This window comes from Schistocerca cancellata, chromosome 4, assembly GCF_023864275.1.
Source record: "Schistocerca cancellata isolate TAMUIC-IGC-003103 chromosome 4, iqSchCanc2.1, whole genome shotgun sequence".
In the NCBI taxonomy this organism is placed as follows: domain Eukaryota; kingdom Metazoa; phylum Arthropoda; class Insecta; order Orthoptera; family Acrididae; genus Schistocerca; species Schistocerca cancellata.
The window spans coordinates 431,939,962-431,965,543 of record NC_064629.1 but is presented as its reverse complement, the minus strand read 5'-3'; positions in this window follow the sequence as shown (position 1 = coordinate 431,965,543).

Below are 25,582 nucleotides of genomic sequence, written 5' to 3'. Positions count from 1 at the left end.
CTAACGGGGAAAGAAATTAAACGGTTGTGGTAGTTTTGGAATCCAGAAGGGTTGCTCGACTGAGAATGCTGTTTCTACGTTCACTCATCAAATATTACAAGCCTTCTGTAGTAAAATACCGCCCGTTGGTATTTTCTGTTACCTTTCCAAGGCATTTGATTCTGTGGATCATGTTACAGTCTTGTAAAAACGTAACTTTCGTGGAATTGATGGCTTTACACGTAACTGGTTTCAATCATACTTAACAAACAGAATGTAAAAAGTTGTGCTCAATAATTCAGACAATGTTGGAAAGGTAGAAAATTTTAGTGACTGGGGAGAAATCACAGCGGGCGTCTCACAGGGTACAGCATGCTGTACCCACGGAAAATAGGAGAGGAATGTGTGTGCGATCGCCTATACCATTGTGAGACACCCGTACTGAAGGCAAAAGCCAGGTCATTTCTCAGCGTTCAGTAGCGCCGTGGAGATCCAGTCAGAGAGCTTCACGTTGAATGCCACGGCTCGTGTGACGACGACCTTAAGCTAACCACCCGTCTCATGCGTGTGAACGAACCGACATGCGACACGGGCTGATAAAGAGTCGTCCTCCTCCCGTTCTTTAATGTCACTGTATCTACCACATTTAAGACGTGTCCTTGTGCTTTATGATCTGTATTTTGTCTGTCTTTGTTCTATCCCTAATAACTTTAAAACAGCCTAAAAACCTGAAACATTAAATAAATTAATTAATGCAACCATGTGAACAGAAGGACATCATGGTTGGCACTCAGATGCTTCCTTAGTTGCCGTAATAAATGGCGTGCAGTGTGTACAGTACGCAATTACTGCCCAAGGGCGTTTAGCTAAATAAGGTCTGTACTGGTGGCGCGCCTGTTCACTCCAAGCCGGTTGTCCGCTGCTTTGTTCATGACTTCAGTTCCACTTCCAGCTACATTTCGCCATCAGCCTCAGCACCAGCAATCTGAAATACAGGCCTCCCCCAGCGCTCTACATGCATTACAATCTTCAGCCGCACACGTCCATGTGCTTCTTGTGATATGATTTCATAAACGATTATCTTAGGAAAGTTGATCTTGACACCTAACAATAAAATCTTTGAATCTAGCTAAGCAACAAAATCTTTGAACGTAATCAAGAATGTTACGCCATGTAAACGCCATTTTCATACATGAGTCTTATTTACGACAACAGTACAATATTGCTGATCGATTGCTGTATCCAGCTCCAGAGTTCAATCCTTCTGAAATTGTATTTTAGTATTTCTATAAGAAATCCACATTTCAAATGTTCAAACCAGTTTCATTCGTCACCCAATCTTTTGCTACCATAAATTGAGGACTGATAGCAACTTTAGACCATAATAAGTTGTATTACACATGAGTAAAGGAAGTTGTTGTATAATATTCACATTGAATTAATTTAATCTTTTGGAAAGCAACATTTATTTAGAATGTGTTGGAGGACAAAATATCACGATTTATACGTACAACTGTAATCCAAACGCATCCGCTGAATTAATATTTCTAAGACATAAATCAGAATATTAAATCTTCCGCAACTTCGATAACGTTACAGACTCGCAAAATCTAACAGAAGTTACTAATTAGCTCAAAAAGGCCTTTAAGATGAGACTTTTATGCACAGTTTTCCAGTCCTTTTTAAATTTATTAAAAATTTCAGATTCTTGCTAAGTTGGCAGACAGATCTGAGGCTGTAATATTGGATTCCAGTATTGCTGCTACCACATAAATGAACATTCAGTCAATGTAGCGTGCAACAGAAAAACTCCATTAAGTTCATGCTAATATAAATGAGAATAGAGCTATCCACCAGCCAGCCACCACTTAATTCTATTATTAAGTGTATTTTTATACTTCGTTTTGTGACATTACATTCTCAAAAAAATTGGTAGGGGGGGGAGGTGTCTTTAAATACACTCCTGGAAATTGAAATAAGAACACCGTGAATTCATTGTCCCAGGAAGGGGAAACTTTATTGACACATTCCTGGGGTCAGATACATCACATGATCACACTGACAGAACCACAGGCACATAGACACAGGCAACAGAGCATGCACAATGTCGGCACTAGTACAGTGTATATCCACCTTTCGCAGCAATGCAGGCTGCTATTCTCCCATGGAGACGATCGTAGAGATGCTGGATGTAGTCCTGTGGAACGGCTTGCCATGCCATTTCCACCTGGCGCCTCAGTTGGACCAGCGTTCGTGCTGGACGTGCAGACCGCGTGAGACGACGCTTCATCCAGTCCCAAACATGCTCAATGGGGGACAGATCCGGAGATCTTGCTGGCCAGGGTAGTTGACTTACACCTTCTAGAGCACGTTGGGTGGCACGGGATACATGCGGACGTGCATTGTCCTGTTGGAACAGCAAGTTCCCTTGCCGGTCTAGGAATGGTAGAACGATGGGTTGGATGACGGTTTGGATGTACCGTGCACTATTCAGTGTCCCCTCGACGATCACCAGTGATGTACGGCCAGTGTAGGAGATCGCTCCCCACACCATGATGCCGGGTGTTGGCCCTGTGTGCCCCGGTCGTATGCAGTCCTGATTGTGGCGCTCACCTGCACGGCGCCAAACACGCATACGACCATCATTGGCACCAAGGCAGAAGCGACTCTCATCGCTGAAGACGACACGTCTCCATTCGTCCCTCCATTCACGCCTGTCGCGACACCACTGGAGGCGGGCTGCACGATGTTGGGGCGTGAGCGGAAGACGGCCTAACGGTGTGCGGGACCGTAGCCCAGCTTCATGGAGACGGTTGCGAATGGTCCTCGCCGATACCCCAGGAGCAACAGTGTTCCTAATTTGCTGGGAAGTGGCGGTGCGGTCCCCTACGGCACTGCGTAGGATCCTACGGTCTTGGCGTGCATCCGTGCGTCGCTGCGGTCCGGTCCCAGGTCGACGGGCACGTGCACCTTCCGCCGACCACTGGCGACAACATCGATGTACTGTGGAGACCTCACGCCCCACGTGTTGAGCAATTCGGCGGTACGTCCACCCGGCCTCCCGCATGCCCACTATACGCCCTCGCTCAAAGTCCGTCAACTGCACATACGGTTCACGTCCACGCTGTCGCGGCATGCTACCAGTGTTAAAGACTGCGATGGAGCTCCGTATGCCACGGCAAACTGGCTGACACTGACGGCGGCGGTGCACAAATGCTGCGCAGCTAGCGCCATTCGACGGCCAACACCGCGGTTCCTGGTGTGTCCGCTGTGCCGTGCGTGTGATCATTGCTTGTACAGCCCTCTCGCAGTGTCCGGAGCAAGTATGGTGGGTCTGACACACCGGTGTCAATGTGTTCTTTTTTCCATTTCCAGGAGTGTACATTTTGTACAGACGCCAAGCGTCACTTGAGTGTGAACTGACATTGTGACAGACCACGACGACGAGCAATACTTTTAAATTTAGTGAATCTCACTAAATGTAGGTTGACAGCGGTATATAAACATGATGTCAGATACACTTCTATTGTCCGTTTATAAAATAAATGCTGAGCCATTAAGACACATTTCATTTATCAATATTTACATTGGACATAGTTACAAAACCTGTCAGCACAAGTAAACTTTGGGATCCCAAGACCTAGGACGACTGCAGCCATTATATTACATAGATGAAATTCGCAATCTGGATTTGTGGAATACTGGTTGTTGTGTTGGCAGAAGAGCCAACACCGTGCTACTACTGGAGGCCGAAATGCACGCGTTTTAGCTCACGCAGGTTGGCGTGAGGAGGGAAGGACTATACTGACGTGAGGTCTGGAACATGACAAGGAATTAGAATTCAGAAAGCAGACGTAATTAGTTTGATACTTAACTTTAATCCATTAATGATGAACGTCGCTCTTGACGGTACATGATTCACAATATTATCTGTTCAGAATACATTCTTGAAGAATATAGCGCCTTGCTAGGTCGTAGCAAATGACGTAGCTGAAGGCTATGCTAAACTGTCGTCTCTGCAAATGAGAGCGTATGTAGGCAGTGAACCATCGCTAGCAAAGTCGGCTGTACAACTGGGACGAGTGCTAGCAAGTCTCTCTAGACCTGCCGTGTGGCGGCGCTCGGTCTGCAATCACTGATAGTGGCGACACGCGGGTCCGACGTATACTAACGGACCGCGGCCGATTTAAAGGCTACCACCTAGCAAGTGTGGTGTCTGGCGGTGACACCATACTGGTGCTGTATCGAGTGAGGGCTCAGAGGTTTGGACCCCCATGCATATGTAACACCACATTCTGCGTGTTTACTAGTGTAATCTGCTATCTTCCACTAGATCATTGTCTCGGTCTTTTCTTTTGCATTACAACACAGCAAAAAGCTTTTTTAGTTGGTTTACGACTTATTCACCTAGCTACACGTAACGCCTACTTATGTTTCACTTTCACTACAGTCGAAAGTACGTCTTCCACTGCAGCTTGTTTGCTGATCCGCCTGTTCGTTTTATTATCTCTTAGTAATTCTTAACATACATATCCCTATTGGTCGTTGAATAACTCTCACTTATAAATTGGTTTTGACGTTAAGAGTCACAGTATTATTGCTGTAAGTCAAAACTAGTAATATATAATTATAAACTTTCTGTTTCAGATTCATCGGAAACTAAGATCTGTGAACTCTACTTAGTTCATAACAAGCACTACAAGTCATTCTTATTAGTCTACTTATTTTATTTCCTGCCCATCTAATCGTCTTTATCTGACCTAAATTAAAAATCTCATGGATTTTTTTATGACTTCATTATTAATTTTTACTGTTCTTTTCAATCAGTGGATTAGACATTATTTACATCTTATTATATTTGACTTTCGGAGATCTGCAATTATTTTTTTCCATTATGTGTTAAATTTATCTACACTAGAGTCATATTTTATTCCATTATGTGTTAAATTTATCTACACTAGAGTCAAACAGTTCACTGCCATCCGCAGAACTGAGCTGGTTTAGGTACGTTCTATTAACGCTAAAATTTTATCTTCTTTTCTTCAGCTGGGCGATCTGAAAACTTTCTCTAGGGCTGTTGTAAATATGATTTGCTAAAACAAAGTCTTCTCATCTGAGTCCTCTTTCCATTTGGAATTTCCCTTTATCCTGCTGAATTTTAATGGAAGCCGTAACATTAACATGCACATTTCCCAGCATATTAACATATACTGAATTACTCAATATTTCCCAAGGGGTTGTGAAAATTTTTTTTCATTAAGCCAAAACCGTTTTAAAAACCTATTACTTTCAAGCTAAGTGGTAATTCGTTCTCGTAGCTCGGTTTTGTGATTTCATTCGTGTCTTGCAAACACTAAAACTAAAACTAAACTAAACTCTGTCCGAACAGGCCATGAAGGCCCAACGGTACCGACCGGCCGCCGTGTCATCCTCAACCCACAGGCGTCACTGGATGTGGATATGGAGGAGAATGTGGTCAGCTCACCGCTCTCACGGCCGTATGTCAGTTTACGAGACCGGAGCCGCTACTTCTCAATCAAGTAGCTCCTCAGTTTGCCTCCTAAAGGCTGAGTGCACCTCGCTTGCCAACAGCGCTCGGCAGACCGGGTGGTCACCCATCCAAGTGCTAGTCCAGCCCAACAGAGCTTAACTTCGGTCATCTGACGGGACTTGCAAATACACCGACGGAAAAAAACTTGCAGCACCAGAAAATAATTAATGTAGAGCAATGAAATTTCGGGAATTCATTCGTCTAGGCAACATATGTAAGAGTTTAACATTTCAAGATCACAAGTTAATGCCATTGCAAATTTGAAATGCTAATACATTAATAGCCTATGTAACGGCCAGACTGTTGAGTTCAAGCAAGCAAACGTGCATGCATTGTATTGTACAGGTGCCGTATTTCACTTTGTGTGATGAGGTTCCATGCCTGTTGCGCTTGGTCGGTCAATACAGGGAAGGTTAATGCTGGTTGCTGATGACACTCGATTGGAGATAGATCTGGTGATCGAGCGGGCCAAGACAGCATGTTAACACTCTGTAGAGCATGTTGGGTTATAACAGCGGCATGTGGGGGAGCGGTATCTTGTTGGAAAACACCCCCTGGAATACTGTTCACGAATGGCAGCGCAACAGGCCGAATCATCCGACTGACGTACACTTCTACAGTAAGGGTGCGTGGGACAACCACGAGAATCCTTTGGTTGTCATACTAAATCGCACCCCAGACCACAACTCCAGGCCCAGGTCCAGCGTGTCTAGCGTGCAGACAGGCTGGTTGCAGGCCCTCAATTGCCCTCCTGACCAATACACGGTTATCACTGGCACTGAGGCTGAACGAGCTTTCATCAGAAAACACAACAGACCTCCATCCTGCCCTGCAATGAGATCTCGCTTGACACCACCGAAGTCGCAAATGGCCATAGTTTGCGGTGAGTGGAATGCACGCTACAGGGTGTCTCGCTCGGAGCTGTACTTGACGTAAGCGATTTGTAACAGACGATGTGTGACTGTGCTTCTCAAATTGCTTCTGCAAATGCTGTATGATGCGCCACAGCCATACGCCGAACACGATTTTCTTCCCTCTCGGTAGTACCCAGTCTCCTTGCGACTGTTGTAAGGTGGCTATAACTTCGCACCTTACAAGAACTCATCCACATACTTCGCCATGATCTACAAACACAATTAGGTTCAAATGGTTCAAATGGCTCTGAGCATTATGGGACTTAACATCTGAGGTCATCAGTCCCCTAGAACTTAGAACTACTTAAACCTAACTAACCTAAGGAATCACACACATGCATGCCCGAGGCAGGATTCGAACCTGCGACCGTTGCGGTCGCGCTGTTCCAGACTGCAGCGCCTAGAACCGCTCGGCCACTCCAGCCGGCCACAATTAGGTATCGTATATATGAATATGTAAAGGAGACTGACATTGTCATGTACGTCTTGTAAATAATTGTTAACGCTTATTGCATGAAAGGTGACGGAGTGTGTTTATTACAAAAACGGCGTAATGAATGATTGCCTATACTAGTAGAGGTTGGAACGCCAGTGGAGATGAAACGGCAGGCAGAACTCAGGCTCTGAGTGGAAGACCTGCACAGATGTTGGTCCTGCTTAAACACAGGAAGTAGGAAGACGGACGTCGTAGCACTTAGGTGCCGGAGCAGAATAGAGTCGCGACCGGCCGGTTGTGTAGCCGAACCGGAAGGATTATACTTCGGAAACTACGGAAACCTTGGACGCAGGTGAGAGGAACGAAGAAGCGGCACCTCGGAAACCACGCAGGCTGGGTTATTTCCTAGGATTATTACTCAGTAGGTGTTTCCTCGCAAACTTTCCACGCTGGACGATGAAAGACTAAACTATGGTTGGTCGCCGTTTGGAAGAATCTGTAGAGAGGGAAAATATTTCGTGGTTTCGGGAAAATTATTCGTTGTCGGAATTACGCTGGTGGGGATCTGAGCCTTGCTGGATGCCAGCGGTGGAGAGACGAAGTCTTCCGTTGTGAGCGCCCGTGTGTGACAGTCGCTCGGTATCAGCTGTGTTGATACAGACGGACTTGCTGTCTTTGCTCTCTGGAGAGTTTATAGTTAGAACAGTTAGGCACTGTACTGTTGCGAACCTATACGATTCTGGACTTCACCTCCAAGTTGGAAGTCGGCGTTGAGCACACAGCGTTCAGTAATTGAAAGCACTTGCTCTGCCTATACTTCCGTTGAGACGTTATCTGAACTCCGTCCTTGTGGCTGGGAGTTCGCGTTTCTCGTCTGTAGAACACGGATAGGAGAAGACAGTATTATAGTATATTAGTCAGAGGACCGTTTTCTGCCGTCCTAGTGTTTGAAAGCGTTTACTTGTGGCTGGAGTTCTCCCATAGCCGCAGTCGAGTACGAGAACCATCACTTAGACGCACTGGACGCAGTACATACGGTGATATCGCAAATTGCTTCGGATTATAAGGGCTATAAAAGCTAAACAGCTGTGGACACGTTAGTTTATTTCCACTGAGGTTCCACACCACCGTAGATCATCTTTGAAAGTAGTGTCTTCTAGTGTTTGGTACGTGGATGATGTCAGTGATTTCGCGATATTGATATCAGATCGCGCAGTCATAATACGGGGCAGAGTTGGGCAATCGATTAGTAATTTTACTTAGGAAATGTAAACTCCGTAATATAAAGGTTTTTTAAATCTACAATAAATGTATAAGGAGGACAACGTTTATCATGCAGTAGGATTAGTTCCCTTCATCATTCATTTATGTTTAGATTGTAATTTATATGTTAAAAAGAGCATTAAGAGATCCTAAGATCTGCTTCAGGGGGTAGTCAGACAGGGCCAAATCTTCATTTTAGCGTTTATTATTTTCCGTTGCGCACAGTCATTTTACACCCGCCTGGAGTAGCATCTTGGACTGTATATGCTCGTGACCACCGCCGCCAGCAATCATGTACAGAGTATACATGCCTGCCAAGTCTTTCTGGGACATCGCGGAAGGAACATCCAACTTCTCGTAGCCCTGTTACACGGCTTCGTTCAGACTCAGTGAGGTGTTGTTAATGGCGTCTTTGTCGCCTTAAAGGCATTCTTGACTAACATCAATTCATCACGCCCTATCTCAAAGGTAACTAACGCCCGCGATAGTTACAGCGGGTATTTAAAGCAAACCTGCGCCACTCTTGTGCGACTGGTGCGAAAGTTTAGTAGACATCATCGTATAGACGTAGAAACACGCTTCCCAACTTTCGTTTATGTTGCACAACTCCTTGGTGTTGCGATTTTTTTGGTTCAAATGGCTCTGAGCACTATGGGACTTAACATGTGAGGTCATAAGTCCCCTAGAACTTAGAACTACTTAAACCTAACTAACCTAAGGACATCACACACATCCATGCCCGAGGCAGGATTCGAACCTGCGACCATAGCGGTCACGCGGCTCCAGACTGTAGCGCCTAGAACCGCACGGCAACTCCGGCCGGCTGCGATTTTTTTCCGTCGTAGTTAAATGTAGTATATATGCTTCTAAAATCAGTTTGTTCCGTAGTCTGATTAAAATCATATGATGTCCTTATGCCACAGATGACAATTTTAGTGACTAATACGAACAGTACAGAAAAGAAGACTGACAGGTGTATAGTTTCTTATGCTGCGTTTGTTTCTCGTGCAGCAGAACAACTGCAGCCTCATTTTAGTTTTAAGGTACCTATTTTTCTCTGGAGACATTTCAGAAATACACTGATGAACCAAAACGTTATGACCACTGCACTTCGCGAGACTGGATGGGTCGCAAATGGAGATATCAATTGACAAAAGCGACTTTATCAAATGGCAGAGTGTTATGGGCCGCTGCCCGGGAACGGGCGTCTCGCAAATGGCGAAGTTGGTCTGCTGTTCGTGTGATACTGTCGTGGGTATTTGTGCAAAGGGATTGAAGGACCGTAAGCAAGCGACAAGATTTTGGATATCCACTCATTACGGAACGAGGAGGTCGGAAGCTCATCCGCTCTGTGAACTAGGATAGACGACGACCGATGGCAGATCTGACGACAGAGTACAAGTCTGGTGCAGGCACAAGCGTTTCGGAGCACACCATTCAGCGCACATTGATGATCTTGGGGCTTCGCATCAGACGACCCCTATGTGTTACCATTGTGACCCAACGGCATCGTCAGTTACAATTGCAGCTGGCACAGGACCATCGAGATTGGACCGTGAGTCAATGGAAACGCGTCGTCTGGTCGGATGAATTACATTTCTTGTTACACCAGATCGACGGTCTTATCTCGATACGCTGTCATCCAGATGAACGACTGCTTGGAACATGCCCCGTGCTACAGTTGTTTCAGGAGCATATAGTCAACTCGGATTTATGTTCTGGACACCAAATTGGCCTGATCTGATTCTTATGGAGCACATCCACAAACCAACAGCCCATACTTTACGGGCGTTGCGTAACATATGCGTAGGTATCTTGGGCTACGTCTCTCCAGAAACCTGTGAAGCACGTGTCGAATCTGTGTCACGCAGAATCGCTGCTGTAGTGCGTTCCAGTTCGCTATCAGAAGGATGGTCATGAAGTTTTGCTCATGAGTGTATAGAGTGGTTTATAAGGCCCAATGTTACAAGAACCAGAGAGGGCCACCAATTATTTCACACCCGACACAGGAATAAAACAAAGTTAAAAAATAGGCAATAGTACCATACGAGAGAGAAAGCATGTTTAAAGACATGCTCTGTAGAAGCAATTGTGAAATTATTCTTCGCTAAAACTGAGTTTAGTTCTATATCATTTCTTATTTTATGTAACGTGTTGGTTGATTAGTAACTCAGAGCAGATGTTGCGGTGAATAAACGGGAAATGCTGCCGTTTAAAGCCACGTAGTCATACTCGCGAATGTTGATTTTACGCGCGTTACAACAATGTTTGAACCTGCGACAGAGGTGGCTAGCCGATACGAATCAGCCGCATTCCTGATGGATAGTTCCTACGCTAACAGTATCTTGACATGTACACCCGATCATGAGAACAAGCACAGTTCAACAGTTCTCGATATGAAATTAGAATTACATATTAATACCTTCAGCTGCTGACGGCCGTTGATATATATCAATGGGGACAGGTGAAAATGTGTGCCCCGACCCTTGACTCGAACCCGGGATCTCCTGCTTATATGGCAGACGCTCTATTCATCTGAGCCATCGAGGGCACAGAGGATAGTGCGACTGCAGGGACTATCTCGCGCACGCCTCCCGCGAGACCCACATTCTCACCTTATACGTCCACTACCCAACACACTCATTACTCGCGGAAGACATTCTTACCAAGTCCCGTAAGAGTTCGGGTAATATGTGTGCATCTGCACAGGAGAGGAAGGTCATGGCCGGTATTGCCAGAACTATTTACTTATATGGATATGGTGTCTGTTCTTTCGGACATATGAATGTACAGCGACGTAAAAGAAAAACAGTATCTCCCATTGTTACATCCAAAACGCATTACACACTTTCAATTTACATTTCTGTGTAACATAATTTACATAGTTCATTCGTAAGTTATACTTAGATGTTATTACAAAGCCATTTCCAATCGAACCACATTTCATCCTTCTATTCTCTACTGTTCATCCCGTCTAGTAAGAGGTCCTTTTTTTAAATTGGGGAATTGGCAAATTTTGTTTTATTATACTTTTTTTTTTACTATGAGTGGACTGGTGGGGACTCTGGGACCAGAGTGGGCAGAGGCAAAACCCAAGGCCTGGCCACAGTGTCCCCCTTACCGCCACCGAGGCTGTGGAGCACAGGAAAGTGGGAGACACAGGAATCGACAGAAGTGGAAGGCTGTATGTTTTTTATTTGCATTTTTAAAATTTTCGCTATTATTATGAAATTATGTGGAACATACAGCATCGACATAGAAAAAAAAAACTGGGTAAGGGAAAAAAAAGAAAAAAGAAAAGGAATTAAATCCGGGCATCTATGGTACACATTCCCATCTTAAACCCAGATTGTATTCTCTGATGTTATGTCACGTGTCTGAAATGTCTGTAATATACATATGCATAACAATTTATTTACAGACACTGATTTTAACGAGAGAGATGGTCTCAGGTCGTGTAATTGGTCCATAAAGCTGAAAGAAATTGCTTAGTATATATGTTTTTTTTTTCTTTGGAGATTAAATTCTCGCTTTTTCTTTTCTCTGATTACGGTTTCGAAATAACGAGAACATTCTGCAGTAATCGGTAATTTACACAGCAAAATAGTCGAAATTTACTTCCCTGATTTTACGCAGGGTGGACATGTCTCTGCCGATCATTTGTGATCGGTGGTGGTGCATCTCGTTGGATGCCACAAAATAATGAGATGCGAATTGTATCCTTCAGCCGAACGTAAAATCTATACCGATTTTGATCATAAAACTAAAAGAAAATAAACTCCGCATATTTTCTGGAAAGAGGAGATATCCGATTAAGTTTTCCTTTTTTAATACATGCTCGGTTATAAGAGATCTGTTGACGTTAAATAAAATTTTTCTCTATCACAGAATGGTGGTGTGCGGGATGGTCCAGCGTGTGTGTGTGTGTGTGTGTGTGTGTGTGTGTGTGTGGGTGGGTGGGTGTGTGGGTGAGTAGGTGGTCGCGCTAGGTAGATGTGCCCCGACCAGAGCACAGTCTGTGGGGTGTTGCTGTGTTGCCACATTTTAAATGGACAAGTCGTACTTGGGGTGGCTCATCATTTATCCCCTATTGTTTAGCGGACTATACCTGCTTTTGCGTTTGGTTGAATATACCTGCTTTTGTGGAAAGACGACATTTATTATCATCGCAGTTGTGTTTTCCTATCTAAAAGACGCTTGATTTTAAGAATTCCGTTGACATTAAATAAAGGTGTTCTCCATCCCAGAATTACATAACTATTGGAGGCGTTGGGGGGGGGGGGGGGGGAGGGGCGTGCCTAATCTGTGTGACGTCGCCTCTGACCAGTGGGGCAGCGTGTGGTGGCAGGGCTGCGACACTATATTTTAGATGAACAAGTTGCACTTGTAGCAGCTGTCCTTTTATCCCCTATTGTTTAGTTGACTATACATGCTTTTGCGCTGGTGACGGAGCATAGCCGGAAGGCGGTCAGCGACTGCGGCCAGCTTGTGCTGCTAGGCGCTCGACGGAGCAGCTGGCCATTTGAAAAATCCATGTGGAGTGTTTTCCGGAATTTCGTTGTCGTTTCAGAGGGGTGTAGTCTTTCCGAGAAATATGTTTAACAGATTGCACGAGAGTGTATCAATGCCACCAAAAGGAACTTTTTTAGAACCACCAGCGGAAACACAGAATAGGCCTCTATTCCAACCTACGGCGAGGAGAGGGAGAGAGAGCGGGATGAATGGTGGAAGGGGGGTAAGATTGCCTGCAGGTTAGTTAGTTCTTCGGCGCCCATCGAGGACAACGTACGTTCAACTGTCGCCTCCGACGATTTTGTCCAGTACCTGTGTTGCATTATGACCTGTTCGTTATGAGTGCTGGCTTTTTTTACGATAATTTCGAAGTATAATTAGAATACTGATGCATTTTTTCCATCAGTTGTGGTAGCGTGTATTGGCTTCGATTGCCTGGGTCAGGGTGATTTTTGAGGAGGCATCTGTCTGTAGTGAACTTTGATGTCAAACAGCAGTGATACAGTGCTCATCTGTATATTATGGGTAATACACTTATTAAACTCCTCTCTGTTCGACATCAGCATCTCGTCAGTTGAATGTATTTCCTGCCAAAAAGAATAAAGACAGTACCTTACACCCTAGCTTTTTTCCCACCACCTTGTAGGCGTAGGGTATGGTTTCAGTACATCTGCCACTAGTTTCAGGTCGTATCGTGAAATTTTTTCCCAGCTGGATAACACCAGTTGCATGGGATTGTCAATTTTTGAGCTGTATTGCGATTTTAGGCAGTTCTTGTGTAGCGCTGTGCATATAGTTGTGCAATTAGGACCAATCTGTACGATTAATTACGTAATTAGGACCGATCTTTACTTTAGTTTCCCAACTAAAATAAATAAAGTACACTAACCTAACCTTCCTAGTCTGCATATGGGCAGTTTCCATGTACTGAGGGGTGCACTTGGGCTTCGACCATGTTTTGAGCCCCAGAAATGGCACCACCATTTTTAATTTCCCACCAATCGGAAGCGCCATTGGTGGTATAATTGCATTAGGGGGGTGACTTGGGCTTATTGTCCAGGAGGACTGGGGTTCAAGTCCCAGAAAGGACATTGCCCTTTTTAATTTCCGCCCATTCCCTGGTGGGGCTGGGGCAGGATGTCAGTACAACCCTGGGACAAAGCAACAGGAAGCAAGAAACATTCGCGGTTCAAACGTGTCTGGTTGTACTCGGCGAGAGAAGGCAATGTTTTGCTGCATGAAGCGTCAGACCTCTTGCGAAGAGGCACATGTCATATGGTGGTCATCAGCGTCGAGCTCCTGGCAAAGGAGACAAAGACGGGAATCTGACAAACCAATGTTATGCAGTCACTTTTTTGTGGTAAATTTCCTGTTGACTGTGTGATACTATTGTGCCCGGACATCCACATGGAGGAAGGACTGGCGGATGGTAGTCCACACTATGAGTCACTGGATGGAGGGATGTTTGGTCTCCATCACATTCTGGGGAACACGGTAATATAGTAGGCTGTAAAAATCCTTAGACCTGGGCGGATGCATATCTGATAGACTGGTATATGTCTAATTGTAGTCGACAAAAATGGTCGAAATGCGAGGTAAATGAGGAACGATGTGGCTTACAGACACCAGTGTGAGGTGGACTCTGACTGGAAGACCTCAAGCAAGCTATGTGTTAGAGATGTGCCCCATCCAGTCCACTGTCTTCTCATGGTACTCATATACAAGGCCATAGCTCGCATACAGACGTTGACGAGCCGAAAGCCATCATCCCATGGGGGGCAGAATAAGTGTCTCATAACGCACTTTAAATATCGGACCAGCCATAAAATAATAGTCAAAGGCCACCTAAAGATTGGACCCAATCGTAGTCGACAGAGGGAGAACCAATTTTGATGCCACATAACGATTAAGAAATTCAACTCGCTGAAGTGTGTGCTGGCGGTGCAAGACGTTCTGGCGGACGTCGTTACGGATGAGGTGTAAGAGGCGACGGAAATTCGTTGCTGCTGTGCGTGTGACCATGGAGGTAAATGCCCAGGTACTGGAACGTCCACAGGTGTCCCAGTTCACCTTCCTTGAGGCCTCTTCCAATGTACATCGCAGAAGCTTTGGCGACATTCATGGAACTGCCAATGGCAGCCCCATAACATGGAATCAATTCGAGGACTGCTCGAATCTCAGAGCCGGAGTGGTCGTCATCATCATAAGCCCGACAGTGGAAAGCGTGTTGGCGAAGGCTGAGGCCAGAGAGCTCGGTTGTCAGGCCCCCAATGAGGGGCTTTATGGCAATGCCATGCTGGAGGGTAGAGAGGGGCCACCCTTGCCGAATGGAGCGATGGATGGGTATCGGCCCTACTAGACGTCCATTGACTTGGACTTGTGAACTGGCACTGTTGTGAAGTCGCCAAGGACGTTGATGAATGGAGGGGAATGCGCAGCCAGGCTGCCAACGAAAACAGGAAATTACAATGAAATGAATACCCTTAGCTGCGCACAGGCGTTGATATAAGTCAACGGGGACAGTTGAAAATGTGTGCCCTGACCGGGACTCCAACCCGGGATCTCCTACTTGCATGGCAGATGCTCTATCCATCTGAACCACAGAGGACACAGAGGATAGTGCGACTGCAAGGACTTATCTCTGGCACGCCTCCCGTGACACCCACATTCGCAACTTATTGTCCCACACTATATTCATAGTGCCCCTGCCCATCATACTCATTACTCGCGGCTTTATTGCCGATTCCCGTAAGAGTTCGGGCACTTTTTGTGCATCCGCACAGAAGGAGATGGTCAAATGGCCGGTGAGCCTTAACTATATATATATATATATATATATATATATATATATATATATATATATATATATATATATATATATATATATTGTAACCTCCCCAGAAAAATTTCGTAAGACAATTATTTAATAGAAATGGAGCCAAGTAAAACTTTCCGACAAAATGATGAAAGACTATAATTTGAATGTTAACAAGAATACAACCTAACGTAATCTCCCAGCAAATAAATTTACTGACAATGACAATTAGACAAAAATTAGCAATCTGACTCTGGTGTAAGCTCCCACAAAAATAATGAAAAACAATTCAGTGATAAGAAAATCTCAGTGATAATGATAATTCAATTAAACCGAAATATCGGTCTTTGGCCCTGTGCAAATCAGAATTAAATTCTTACCTCATTGTATCTGCTAGTCAAATTTCTGCTCTTATTCTTGCGCACAGCTTGGAGGAACTGCATTGCAAATAATAATATTCCCTTTTTTTTTTGTAATTTAACTGAAATTTGATTAAGGGAAGTGAAACGAAATTTAGTTCAATAAAATTGCTTTTGAAATCATAATTATTATTGGGGCACTTGTTGGAAATTAATTACAATAAATAAAATTTACATTATCTGATGATTACCTTAATTAACAATATACCTCATTCAGCATCTTGACCAGTGTTGCCGACAGACCACATCACACAACCGCACTGGGCTGCTACTACTGACCGACCGCTCTGCATGACGACTACTACAGAACTGCTCTCAACGACTACTGACTGAGTACTGCTCGCAACACTCGCGCGGTCAAGCGCAGACTAACTACGATTATAGGCTCTCTGGTCAAAGATTTTAACGTGCCTCACCATCGCTGCTATGTTACATACGTGTTTCATAACCCTCCACTGGGGGGGCAAAAATTTGGCAGCGATGGTGAGTCATTTGGACTTGCCATCGCAAGAAATTTTTACAATTTACAGAATATTTAGTACATAAATTAAATGTTGTGCACATGCACCGAGTACAAAATATATCAGACAAAGACAGGATGTGAGTACAAAACATAGTAGTAAATCAGAAAACTGTATATACAAATTATTTGACAGATAGCAAAGTGCACACGCACTGAAAAAATTCTTTAGCATTTTCAGAACAAATAAACAGAATGGAAGAAAATCGTGTTGATAAGTGACATGAGTGTACTCGCACTGGAGTTGATAACATATTAGCAATTTACGAAATGTATATATAATTAGCAACAAATGGCATAAGTGCATACGTACTGAAGTATTGAATATACAGAATGAGTACAAATCATATTGAAAAATGAGAAGAGTGCACAGGCACTGAAGTTCAGTAGAAAACATATTAACACACAACATAAGTGCACATGCACTGTAGTTCAGAACATATCATTAAAATAAAATAATAAATAAAAAAAATGTATAGACAATATAAAAGACAAGAGTGCACATACTGTACTTGAGAACAAATCGAAAAATGTCTTAGGCATTTTTGCAATAAATAAACATAATGGCAAAAAATCATATCGACAAGTGACATAACTGTACTCGCACTGGAGTTCAGCGAATCAAAAAAAAAGTATAACCCATGAACATAAATAATGTTAGCAAAAAAATGATTTTCACTATGTGACAAGAATTAGGATAGGAAAGGGAAGGATTGCATCATGGTTGTAGCACTTTAGACTGCACACAGCTGTTCTGAAAGTCCATATCTTTCCACAGAAGTACAACACCAAGTGACACAATTTGAAGTTCTTTTCCCATTAGAAATTGCCAGTGTAGCCAAGACACTGAACTCTCGTAGTAACATTTCATGTTCTCATGTTGGCAGTACATTAGGTACACCAAACAGTGGGACCATAATAACGTCTTCATCGCTCACGGTGGTGGACAGCATGTCGTGTCAACACCACGCTCTTACAAGGCACACCAACGTAGAATTAGTGCAAAACCAAAGATAGTGCTCCATGATCACTAGGATAGACAGGACAAATGGACACTGCAGTAATTCAGGGTAGTTAGCTCATGAGGTGAAGGACATTAAGTCACATAATATTGACAATTGCAGTTTTCATTAGTAGTTTGGGGCATTCATAGCCCAGTGATTGAACATTTCTGTACCAAGTATGTAGTATTACAGAAAAATGTTCATTAATTGTTTTCCATAGAATCAGTAACCTTCTTTTCCTAGTTACAAAGCATTATTAAATAATCGCATTCTTTTCCAGTTACAAAGTATAGCATAGTTAATTAATTATGTGTCATTCCAATATAGTAATAATCATTAGCCTTCTCCTAATTACAAAGCATTATTAAACAGTCACATTCTTTTCCAGTTACAAAGTACAGCATAGTTAATTAATCATTTGTCATTTCAATATAGTAAGAATAATTAGCCTTTTCCTAATTACAAAACATTATGAAACAATCATATTCTTTTCCAGTTACAAAGTATCAACATTGAAAACAAGAGCTAATTAATGGCATAATTAATAACCTAATTCATTGATTGTCATTAATTATTGGCACTCAGTGGCCATCAAGTATTGAATAGAATAAAACATTGTTCATCATTCAGTATTATTCAGATCATTAAGAAGTAATAACAATCCATTGAGTCACATTCAGATCATTATGAAGTCATTATTAAAAATCAGCTAATTACAGTCATAGCATTAATAATCCTACACATTATAAGTAGTCTAATTACAATAAACAGTGGAGTTATTATAAGGCAAAGCAAGAAGAGAAAAAGAAAAAAAAATTGGTTCTGGGTTGTTCCTGTAAATGAAAAATGTGTAACGTCATTCGTCATGAGTCAGCTGTAGCAAGGTTGTGAAACAAGGCAGTAATGTGATCACATGTATAAATGATAGACACAAATGGGTAAAAAAAATAAATGCAAGTACTAGAACAGGTATAATAAGTAATAGGTTTAGTATGTATCATGAAAAACTTCTCCTGGAAAAAATACAAAATGGATTATTGACCTGAAAGAAGAAACGCACACTATGCTGAAAAGTAGTGAACTTCGAATTAACAAGTAGTGAAATGTGTATAAAATGTGTTCCATAGCTGTCCTTTCCAAAACTTTCCGTCATCCTACTATGCAATATAACACCTGCTGTCAAAACAAACTGCAACAAATACTTAAATAACTATGTAGCATAAATACATAACTTCAACATTATCCTCATCTGTAAAGAAAAAACTTCATTATTCATCACTTCATTATTCATAACTCCATCATTATCATCACCTGTAAAGAAAAACTCATCATCACTCATTATCATCTGCAAAAAATCACTTCATTACTCATTACACAACTATTCCTTATCTCTAACATATTTCATCACTAAAACTAAGATGTGTAGTTCTGTCTGACAGCCTGCATCAATCACCTTGTATTCTGAAAGAAAAAATTAGTTAAGACTGCTATTCTACAATGAGTATAGTATATTCTTGTTAATGCTTGTTAATCCTGATCCATTTACTCTTCCTCATAAAGTTATTGCATCTTCTATCGTTTATTCCGTAGGTGAAAGTCCCATTTCTGTTGAATTTATTTCTTACACGCATCATTTCTTTCTGAAATTGATGAATAGAGAATAACGTCTTGCATTTAAATCATATACCCACTAAGTAATTACTGATTAACGGTAATATAATTAAGCATACAGCATAACATGACAGAAAACGTAATATGTCGAAAGCACAGACAGTGTTCAAAGGCAAAAATGTACACGGAATATCACAATGCAGCAGCAAAAAAAATGTAAAAGTCACGATGTTGAGATGTCATAAGGCCAAAAAAAAAAAATGTCAAAGTCGACTGGTGTGTTTTATATCTTAACTATTTCACAGTGCATATAGACAAAACTGGAATACAATCGTACATAAAAAAGTGGAAAATGTGCATGGTCTGATGTGTAACGACAAGAAAAGCGACCTGCTAACCTTACCTTGCCGGGCACTTGCCAAGAAAAAATACGATAATCATCAGTAATTAGTCAGGTGAAATAATTGCATTAGTAAATGGCATCATAGCATGTTACATCATAAAGTGATTTCATTCAATAAACGGTTTAATGTTTGAGATATGGTGATTGCCTTTCGATTTTCTGGTTCTCAAGGTTTCGACGTGTACAACATTGGGGTGAGGGATGCTGCGAATCCGATATGGACCTGCGTATAGAAGTTCAAATTTACTGCACTTACCTTTTAATTTGCTGGATAAATAGTGTGTACGTACTAATATTTTCTGTCCAACGTGAAAGTCGCGGCGTGTACAAACCTGTTTTTGCTGTCTTCTCCGGCGCTCTGCGGCACGTTTGATGTTGTTCAGCGCAATGTCAATTATTTCGTGGTGTCGTAAGCGACGAGATGTAGGAAAATTTACAAATTCTTTAATTTTGTTTGGTGGTTCAACGTTTTTCAGTATAACAGACGGAGATAGCATAGTGGATTCATTTGGAATGGAATTAATTACATCTTGGAATGAGAGTATGTGTGTATCCCAATCAATATGTCTTTTGTGGCAGTATATTCTACACAGTTTACCAATTTCTTTCATTAACCGTTCACAGGGGTTCGAAGAAGCGTGGTACTTGGATATATAGATCGGAGAAATGTTTCTGGCTCGTAACATGCGTGTCCATACGCTACTACGAAATTGAGATCCATTGTCAGAAATTACTTTCATCACATGCCCTACATGAAATAGAAAATGTTTTACAAATGCTTTCGAAACAGTTTTAGCAGTAGCTTTGCGTAACGGAGTGAAAGTAACAAATTTCGAAGTGAGCTCAACAGCGACAAAGATGTAGCAAAAACCTCTGTTAGTTCTCGGAATCGGACCAAAAATATCTACTGCGGCCATGTGTCTTAATTTAAAAGGTACAATGGGATATAAAGGAGGAATATGTGAAGTGGTGTCTGATTTAGCTTTCTGGCAAATTTTACAAGACGCTAAAACTCGTCGTATACGTTTCTCCATGTTGTTAAAATAACAGTTCTGTCTCAGTATAAGAAAACATTTTCGTGCTCCGTAATGTGCGTAACTTAAATGAGTGTACCAGATTAATTTGTTAACCAGTTCGTCAGGAATACATAATAACCAATTGTTGGTGTCAGGGTGAGAGCGGCGAAACAAAATGTCATTGCGTACAGTGTAATGGTTTCTAATCGTAACATTATTCTTATCTTGCCAAAGGCGTTTAATTTCTTTCCACACGTTGTCTTTACTTTGCTCTTTTGCTATGTCCTGTAATGACGACGAAATAAAATTTTCAAATGCAACTTGTTGGATGTACATTACGCTGAAATTTGCTTTACAGAAGTTGGTTGCGATGTCTTGCTGATTGTTGCAAAGAGAACGGGATAATGCGTCTGCTACAACATTTTGTGTGCCGGGAATGTGAACAATTGTGAAATTAAATTCCTGCAAGTAAAGTTTCCATCTGCTTAACCTGTCGTGAGTGAATTTAGCTGAAAGTAAAAATTGTATCGCTCTGTGGTCTGTGTAAACTGTAGTGTGTCTTCCATAAAGAAAGTGCCGCAATCTCGTAAAAGCCCAAACAACACATAATGTTTCAAGTTCAGTAACGGAATAATTTCGTTCAGCAGGTGATAGAATGCGGCTTGCAAATGCGATGTTTTTAATTACTGTAGAACCATCTTCTTCAATTTCCTGAAAAATATGTACGCCTAAAGCTGTGTTGGAACTGTCGGTGGCAATGGAAAAATTTCTGGTAAGATCTGGGTGCGATAAAAGTGGAGCATTCAACAAGGTTTCTCTCAGGTTCACAAATTCAGAATGTGCTTGCTTATCCCAAGACCAAATAGTGTTTTTACCTGTCAGTTGACATAATCTAGGTGTGTCTAAAGCGGAGTGATGAATAAATTTACGAAAAAAGTTAATTAAACCCAAAAAGCTGCGTAATTGTTTTTTCGTCGTAGGAACAGTAATGTCACGTAAAGCTTGAAGTTTTTCCGGATCAGGCGCAATGCCTTCTGCTGAAATTACGTGTCCAAGAAATTTTATAGAAGTTTTGCCAAAGTGCGATTTACTTAGGTTAACTGTGAGTCCTTGCGCATGAAAAGTTTGCAACAGTCGTTCTAAAATCAGATTGTGTTCAGACCAATTAGCTTCTGCGATAAGAATGTCATCTACGTACGTCGTAATTCTGTCTTTAAGTTCTGTCGGAAGTATTGTGTTCAAACCGCGAATAAAAGCCGCAGAAGAAATAGTTAAGCCGAATGGTAATTTACAAAATTGATAACAGTCGCCAAAACAAAGAAAAGCTGTATACTTTCTGCAATTCGGATGAAGTTGAATTTGCCAAAATCCCGATTTCAGATCTAATGTAGAATAAATAGCAGTACCGTGAAATTTCTGTAAAAGTTCCTCTAGTGTCTGTGGTCGATCTGTTTCATTAATAATAATGTCATTAATGTGACGTGAATCAAGTACGAGGCGAAGTGAGCCATCTTTTTTCTTAACAATATGTAGCGGGTTTATGTACGGACTAACTGCTGGTTCTATAATTCCTTGGTCAAGCATATCCTGCAATTCTTTTTTAACTTGTTCTCTGTGGATATATGGAATGGGATAATGCTTTGCTTTAAATGTATCATGCGGTTTGACTTGAAATTCATACGTAAAACCGGACATAGTACCAGGAATGTTGTCGAAAACTGGAGCTTGCTGTAAAAGAATTTTCTGTAGTTGCGCACGTTCGTCGTCTGTATTTGCGCAACTCTGTTTAACCTTATCAGAAATAATTTGCATCACGTCGTAGTCAGCTTCGTCTGGAGTATTACCGTTGTGTACGTACGTATCCGTGAACAATGTGGGATTACAGTCTATGCCACGTGATACGGAAATGACCTCTGTGCGATTAATTGTTTGTTCTTCCGCAGATAGTGAGTACTGAAATTCTAAAGCCAATTGTGCATCCTCATCCTTTAACATTAAAAAGGAATTTTGAAAATCAATAATAGCGTCGTGTTGTACCAGAAAATTATTACCTAAAATTACGTCTGTTGTCAGTAAAGGAACAATCCAAAAATTTGAGTGAAAAGTATGACCTGCAATACAAAATGATAAATGTGTCTGTAATTTAACATCTACTCCTTTACTCGATACTGCTCCTTTCACTTTTGTTTTGCCTAAAGGTAATGTCGGATAGGTATTCTCTTTGTTGCACTCGTTAAAAGTCTCCTCATTTATTACTGATATAGGTGATCCGGAATCAATTACTGCTGAGAATTTTGATGAACCAATTTTAATTTCGATAACAGGATGTGAAATAGTTTTCTGAACAAATGGTCTTTCCTGCAAGAGAGTGTCTCTGATATCGTCAAAAGTAATTACATTTTCGTGAACAACATTTTGCGTGTCAAACGTAGTGCTTGTGTTATTGGAAGATGCGATCTGTACATTATCTAGTCAGATTCTGTCTGACGTGTTATTATTATTAGGAGGATTCTGTGGCATTTCGACGATTTGAACAGTTCTATTACTTCTTCCAGACGTGTTACGTTCTGGATGGTACCTACTGTCGGGTTCATTCATGAGAATATGTTCTTGTTGATTACTTTGTTGCTGGTAAGACCGACTGTTATTATATGTACGCTGATAATTGTGCTCATCGTTTTTACGTCTGTCGTGATAGTCATTCCTATACGGTGCATTGCGATAGGAATTGAAATATTGTCTTCTTTGTACGTAGTTGTTTCCTTGCTGTCGTGCGTTACTATTTGTTGTATCAGGGACTATACGTGCTCGCGGCGGAACATTAAAGCCTGGTTGACCTTGTGCATTACATTGTTGGTTACGTATGCTAACCGGTTGACTTTCATGCTGTTGCGGTGGAAAATTTCTATTGTTACCATAATGTGCTTCCTGTTGCTGAAAATTTTGACGATGTTGACAATCTGAATTGTGTCTGTGATTTAAGTTCTGGTAGTTATCGTTTCTAAAGCGTCTGTTATCGTTTCTATTGAAATTACGTGTCTGACCATAATTCCTGTACTTTTGTTGACCTTGGTTATTATACGAAAAATTTTTGTTTACAAAAGAATAATCAGATTGTTGTACTTCCAAGAGCTGTAAAAGATCCCTGAATGCTGAAATGTTTTCTTTTTGCTGGCCCGTTAGAAGTGACACTCGTAATGACCGTGGTAATTTGGAAATGCATAATTGTATAAGTGCGGATTCACTGTACGGTTCACTCAGGTATTGGTTTTGTTGTACCATGTGCTCAAAAAATTGCGTTACACTGGGAAAATTTGAGTTTTCATAGTTTGGCAAACTAATTAGTTGGTCTTTAATTCCGCGCTGTGTCGTCTTCGACCAGTACGCTGACAGAAAAGCATTCTGAAATTCCTCTACTGAATAGCATTGCCTCGCGATCGGTCTCATACGAGTTGCCGGTTCGCCTTCCAAAAAGCTGCAAATAAATTCAAGTTTATGCGTAACAGGCCTAGTCGGTGGAAGAGCAAAGCTAAATTGTTGAATCCAATCCAGCGGGTGAATCTGCGTTCTATCGTTTTTAAAAACTTTAAACTTTCTCACTGACAGAAAATGTTTGTAATCGAAATTATCATCTCTGTGTGATGGAACATGTTCATGATCGTAAGAGAATCTATTGAACTGTGGTTGTTCGGAATCTAAGTCCCGTACTCTCTGTAGATTACTCAAATTATACGCACTGCGTGAGTCTGGCAAATGTTCGAAAAGTGGCGCCTGCTGTGATGTGTTATTAACTGAAATATTTTTAATCTCTGTTACTTCTTGCTGTAAACTCGACAGTTTTCTACGCAACGTGTTGTTAGACGAGTCAATCTCATTAATTGTCTGCTGTAAATTTTGAAATTCAGGTGTTTGATTAAATGAAATCGGTGCAGTATCGTCTGATTTATTATCATTACTACTTTCAATAGCATCAATACGACTGGCTAATTCATCATATTTTTCAGTCAGTATTTTTGCCTGATCATCGGTTTTAGAATCGGACGCATTAATTTGTTTCTGCAACTTACGCGTAGTTTCGCTCAGTTTTCTAACATCAGCTTTGATGACATCGCAATCCTGCGTTAGTTCTAATTGTTCGAATCTGTCTGTCACTGTTTGAATATCTACTGTGTGTGTATCTGTTTTTGATTTAAGATTGGAAATTTCGTCACGTAATTCTGTGTTCGACTGTTTGATGGAATTAATTTCGTCGGACACTGAGGCAATATTGTTGTCTACGTATGTCTTCGCTTTCGCGAACATTTTACGTTTGTCTTCTTGTCTCTGAGCCGTGATTGTTTCCATGACTTGACGTTTGACTTTATTTTGATCTTGAATAAATTTGCGGAAACGTGTATTACTGTTTTCTATGTGGTGATTAAAGCGTTCGTCAATCTGAGTATTTTGTTGTTCGAATTTCGCGTCGATCTTTTCATCCATTGTGCGCGAAAGTTCTGCTGTCATTGCTTTAAACTCGTCGCGTAATTGTGTAGCTTTTTCAGAGCATTGTTTAGCGACTCCGCTAATTTCCTCTCTGAGTGTTTCTGTTGCGGCTGTTTGCATTTCCCTTAATTCTTGCGCAACAGACTTAATTTCTTCGCTATTTTTACGTGAACAAGCCTCAATTTCCACGCGCAACTGTTCCTTAGTGTCATGACACTGCGCGGCAACAGCTCTAATTTGTTCACTAAGCTGTCTGGAATTGTCGTCTAATTTTTCGTTAAGGCTGTCTTGTTTTTCATTAAAGTGTTGTTTGAGATTTTCATTATCTTGTCTGTTCTGTTCTCTAAGTTGTCTGAAATTGTTGTCTGTTTTCTCACTCTGTTGTTTGATATTTACACCAAGATCGTTCTTAAACTGTAGCATTATTGTCATAAATTGATCCAAACTTAAAGTAGCTGTTGCATTCTCAGTACTCTGTGATGGAGTACATGCAATTGTCACGTTTTGTGTGACCATTTGGTCATTCTTTGGTTCACAAAAAGCTGTCCCTGTCAAATGTACACTCTCATTCACTATTTCGGAATTAAATAACTCCGGCGTACTTTCTGTATCCTTTTCATTTTCATTAGACAAATTTGTCTGCTCGTCACGTGAATT